The sequence below is a fragment of the Leopardus geoffroyi genome, chromosome B4 (assembly GCF_018350155.1).
Source record: "Leopardus geoffroyi isolate Oge1 chromosome B4, O.geoffroyi_Oge1_pat1.0, whole genome shotgun sequence".
NCBI lineage: Eukaryota > Metazoa > Chordata > Mammalia > Carnivora > Felidae > Leopardus > Leopardus geoffroyi.
The window spans coordinates 74,958,896-74,964,303 of record NC_059341.1 but is presented as its reverse complement, the minus strand read 5'-3'; the positions used below and the strand labels follow the sequence as shown (position 1 = coordinate 74,964,303).

Genomic DNA, 5,408 nt, shown 5'->3' with positions numbered 1-5,408 from the left:
CAAGGGGAGGAGGCGTGGTCTGAGGTTTCTGCCATTTTCCCGGAAAGAGGGTATGTCGGGGACATAGTCACTCAAGGTGGAGGACACAGAACAAGATGGAGTCGGCTGGCGTAGGTCCGCCTTTTCAGGGTATGAACCCAAGAGTTATGCTTGACAGGTGTGGAGAGGCAGCAGGGGGGCAGGGCAACACTTCAGGGGGTGGTGCTCTGATGGGCACCGGCCCATCAGATGTGACCGGCCGTGTCAGGTTGTGGAAGCCAGAGATGAAAACAGAAGGGAATAGGTTGTGAACGTTCTCCGGCGCCAAACCCAGGAGCCCGGACTACGTTCCAGAGACAAAGGGGAGCCTTTGGAGGGATCTGAGCTCCGAACTAATCTGATGAATCTGCCTTCAGGAAGTCGGTCTGGCTGCAATGTGTTAAGCCGATTATATTAATTTTAATGACAGAGTTGTAGACAGCAGTGTATCAAATGAGGAATTCATAACGTGTAAATAGTTTATTTGCAAAAGCATAGCTCGGACATTATGTTGTAATGTAAGGCGGGAGAATATCGTAAGATGCTAATGGATATATGTGTGTTTTTTCTCCTGGAATTCACTTCTGACTCTTCCACATTTAGGCAATTAGGCAATTTGGTCCCAAAGGCCTGCGCCCCATGTCACTGCAGCACCAGGGCCACGGGACTCGAAGGGTCTTGTAGGCAGTACCCCGTTGCGAGCGGACAACTCGGTCATCAGAGGAAACCCTGTCCCACGGCAGCCTGGCACTGTGAGATTCCAGAGCTGTGGCCGAGCAGGAAGTCTGCACTTGTCCTCCCGCGTGTCTCCTCCTCTGTCACGCAACTGTCACACTCACAGTACTTCTGACACCAGGTGCGGCCAGGTTTCTGCACCAAGCAATTCTCCGACACCATCTACCTCCAGGTAGCACCCTATCTCACAGGCTGAGGGCTCAGTTGCCTGAGACTGCCCCTACTTCAGACGGCACTGCACGTAATAGGTCTCCGGGTGACCCACACCTTCTGTCTGACTTGGCTACACATCAGAGGTTCCCATGACGTCCTCCGCCTTGGATTTGATTGTTTCCTAGAACAGCTGACAGCACTCCAGAAAACACTTACTTATGTTTACCTGTTTACTATATAATAATGGATGTGCTAAAGGACACAGATGAACAGCCAGATGAAGAGGCACCTAGGGTGAGGTCTGGGAGAATCCTGAGCGCAGAAACTTCTGTTCCTGTGGATTGGGCTGTGTCACCCTCCTAGTATGTGACGTGGATGTGTTCACCCACCTAGAAGCTCTCCTAACTCCATACCTTGGGGCGTAGGCACGATCAATTATTAACTGCGTATCCAGCCCCTCTCCCCTTTCTGGAAAATGGGGGGGGGGGCGGTGGTGGTGGGAGAGGGCTGAAAATTCCGAGCTTCTCATCATGGCTTGGTCTTTCTGGGGACTGGACCCATCCAGGAGCCATCGAGGAGTCCACCAAAAGTCACCTGTTTAGAACAAAAGACATTATTACTCAGAAAATTTCATGGAATTTAGGACATCTGTGTTAGGAACTGGGGTCAAAGACCAACTATTAGAACAAAAGTGCTTTTATCACTCAGGTATCCACGAGGGTTTTAGGAGCTCTGTGCCAAGAACAGGGGCAGAGGCCAATATTTTCTATTTTCTATTGTCTCACAGCGGCACATCCCAGGGAAAGCATCAAGAAGGAGTGCTTCCACTTTCCCAGGAGAAGGAAGATTTAAAACAGAAACCAAGTGGGGCGCCTGGGTGGCTTAGCCGGTTGAGCGTCCGAATTCAGCTCAGGTCAGGATCTCATGGTTCGTGGGTTCGAGCTCCGGTCAGGCTCCGTGCTGACGGCTCAGAGCCTGGGGCCTGCTTCAGAGTCTGTGTCTCACTCTCTCTGCCCCTCCCCTGCTCACTCTCTGTCTCTCTCTCCCAAAAATAAATAAACATTAAACAAAATAAAAAATAAATAAAATAGAAACTAAGTTGAGTTATAAAAAATAAAGTTATAATTTTTGACACCAGGGTATATAGGTTGAGGTTCATACCTAATACAAGGTCAATTTAGCTATCGTGACAGATAGTAGTTTACATGGCTGTTTGAGTAGCTGATAGAGGCAATTTGCTAGGATGATTTGCAAATCTGGTAGGGATTTTAGGCCCTTTTCCTCAGGGTGATGGAAAGAGCCCTGGGCTTAGGGGCTCTTACGGTCCAACACTGCCTCACATCAGTACCACATCTGTAGGCTAAGATTGCCACAAAAATACAGGACACTCCATTAAATGTGAATTTCAGGGGCACCTGAGTGGCTCAGTCAGTTAAGCATCTGACTTTGGCTCAGGTCATGATCTCATGGCTTGTGGGTTCGAGCCGCATGTTGGGCTCTGTGCTGCCAGCTCAGAGCCTGGAGCTGCTTTGGATTCTGTGTCTCCCTCTCTCTCTGCTCTTCCCCTGCTCACATTGTCTCTGTCTCTGTCTTTCTTTCAAAAATAAATACACATTAAAACAATATTTAAAAAATGTGAATTTCAGATAATGAATAATGTTGGGGACATACTTATACTAAAACATTATTTGTTATTACCTGGAATAAATTGAACTAGGTATCCTGTGTTTTTCTCCCCTTATGTCTGGCCCCCTTACTTAGAGCAAGTCATTTAAACTCTTGGAGCTTCAGTTTCTTTGTCTGAAAGATAGAGAGTGCTTTGCTTCATGGTGCTGTGCTGATCCCTGCAGCAGGGGGGAAGTTTTTCTCCACCTTCTTAGGGTCCCTGGCTGGGTCCAAAACTTGAACTGACAAGGGGAAAATCATACAAATTTATTGAAGATAATTCTCACGTGACATGGGAGACTTCGTAAGGAGAGGAAGGCCCAAAGAATCAGCTAGATCTGAGTATTTTTACATTAGATGTGATGAAGAGTGAACAGCCATGGAGGACTATGTTAGAGTGAGGTGTAGGAGGTAAGTGTAGGAAGCTGGGAAAACCTAGGGAGGCTTGCTTGTTAGGATTTCTCTCCAGGTCCCTTTTTCAGAGATAAGGGTGCTCCTTGCCTCCAGTGACAGGGGAGGGCACCTCCCACAAGAGGGTTTTATGACCTGTTTCCAGAAGGATGGAAGGAAGATCATGGTGGCCTTCCTGCTCAAACTCCTTCAGCTTAAAATATTGGATATGCCAAGGTGCCACATTTTAGGGTAGCATGTCTGGAACCCCATCATTCCAATAGTTAAAGTGATCTAGAATCTATAGTCTTATGCACTCCTAGAATAACTCTGGTCTGTGTGGAGTAGGGCAGATGCAAGTTTTCATTCTACTTAATAGATATGTGTTCTTGGATATCCATCATAGATAGTGATATCAATCTCATAGTGTACTTATGAAGTTTAAATGAGTTAATGAATGTGAAGTGCTCAGCTCTGAGCGTGGTACATTGTAAGTGCTCAATAAATAATACTTAGTTACTACTGCAGGTGCATAAATATGCTGCAACATTATCAGGCTAAATCAAGAAGGCTTGCTGAGTGCTCTCTCTGCACTAAGTGCTGCTGGGCACTATCTTTTCCTTCCAGTTAGTAATCAGAAGGGGACAGACATTGGCAAGTTTAAAAGGGGAAGCAATTTACACCTCTTCCTAAGTATGTTAAGAGACAGAGATAACATCTTTGTGAATATTTTTGAAGAGTCTAAAAAATTTTCCTGAACCTTGGTCCATTCAATAAACTCCAAAGAAATCAAAAGCTGATGCCTACATTTTACTGCAGGCAAAAACATCCCTCATAAACAAACTAGGGGTTCGATGCAGCCTTAGATGTATCACCACCCTGAGGCTAAAGCTCTCCCTGTTTATTAAACCAAACAGACACAATCTGGGTCACAGCATTAGCGAATGGCGAGCCAGCCAGCCTTGCCTGGTGCTTTACCTCCCTGAGCACAGAGGGAGAAGAGAAATGCATCAAACAGAGCTCATCAGAGCAGTTTCGAGAGAGGCTCGGATACCTTTCAAAAGAAGAAAACATGAAGATGTAACCACACGAAAAGGTAGAAGTAAAAGCTAGGGAGTAGAGGCAACAGAAGCATCAGGTTTTAAATAGTTTTGAGCTTGTTTAAAAACTGGGGGTATTTGTGTAGCTGCCTCTCCACTCTCAGTGTTGGCTTTTCAGGGACCTCAGAGACTTACTGGAGAAGGGGACAGATAAGCAGGTGCCTAACCGTCAGAACCTGTAGCCGGCAGACAAACAGAAAACCACTTCCTCCCCAGTCCCTTTTCCGAAGCCCTGAGCCCACCCGGACTCCACCTGCAGGTTTCTGCAGCCGCTCTCCTTTCTCCCAATCTTTCTAGTGTTTTCTTTACCGACCTTTTCCATCCCAAAGCTCTCACAATCCAATCTCCATGCCGCTCGCTGCCTTGTGAGTCATTTTTAACATTTGGTAGGTTTCATTGCTGAAATAATCATGTCTCTCACAGAATGGAGGTGCTGGGCCATGAAGTCGAGTGAAGTGAATATCTGTTTATGGGGTGAAGAACACATTTACATCAATCACAAGCTGCATAGTCTGAGCTGACATATAAGATGCCCCTTGGGAGTGACTGCTTTTTTGCTTGTTTTTTTTTTTTCAGTGGAAGTACTTGTCATTTCATTTCATATTTCTTTAGATACAATCAAGGCATGTTAGTGAAAATGCATGAGTCAAACATTTCTTTAAAAAACAACTGCTTTCAGACAACATAGCCTGTGGAAGTCAGATGTATTTTCGTATCTTATGGCAAATAAGGAGAAGCCTTATTATGTAAATTCATCTGCATATGCAGTGGTGAATAATTCCTTGAAACCGTTGGTTGGGTTATGAGATTGTCTCACAGGTTGAAAAATCATCATGCTTTCTGCTAAAAGTATGTATTTCCCCCCTTTCTTACTTGTGGTTCCTGGACAGCAAAACCCAGGGTCCTCTGGGAAGCCTCCTGCGTTCATTAGTCTGGTTTCTCTGGTGACTCTCTTTAGATTCCCTTGTTATCCCCAAGCGTCTTTCAGTCTGCTCTTTTCTTATTTTCTCTTTCTTTCCCCCCAGAAAGCTTACATGAAAAGTCCATCATTAGTGAGCACAGGTTGACTGTGTCCCATCATGGGCTCTGTGTGGTCTGGAGTTTGGGGAGTTGCAGAATAAGCAGTGACGGTGGCAGCCTGTGGAAGTGAGGCTGACCTGGTTAAGCAGGTGGATATAACCAGATCAGTCACACCCTCACGCCCTCCGCTTCTACCCTCTGCCCTCCCACCTCCTCCCACTGTGCCCAGTACTTAAGACAAAGGCACTAGAAAGAGCATGGATTTTGGAGTCACACAGACCTGCCTTTGCGTCCTGTCACCTCGTAAGCTGTGGGACCTGGTAAGGC

At 46.2% G+C, this 5,408-nt stretch overlaps 1 long non-coding RNA gene across 1 annotated transcript; it reads right to left on the bottom strand.

Annotated features, from left to right (window-relative positions):
- Nucleotides 1-483: 483 nt before the first annotated feature.
- LOC123591055 lies at nt 484-5,208 on the bottom strand. The gene is made up of 3 exons (XR_006709094.1): nt 4,935-5,208; nt 4,375-4,524; nt 484-1,500 (listed from the first exon to the last, which is right to left on the bottom strand). It is a non-coding gene; the product is annotated as an uncharacterized LOC123591055 (long non-coding RNA).
- Nucleotides 5,209-5,408: the final 200 nt, after the last annotated feature.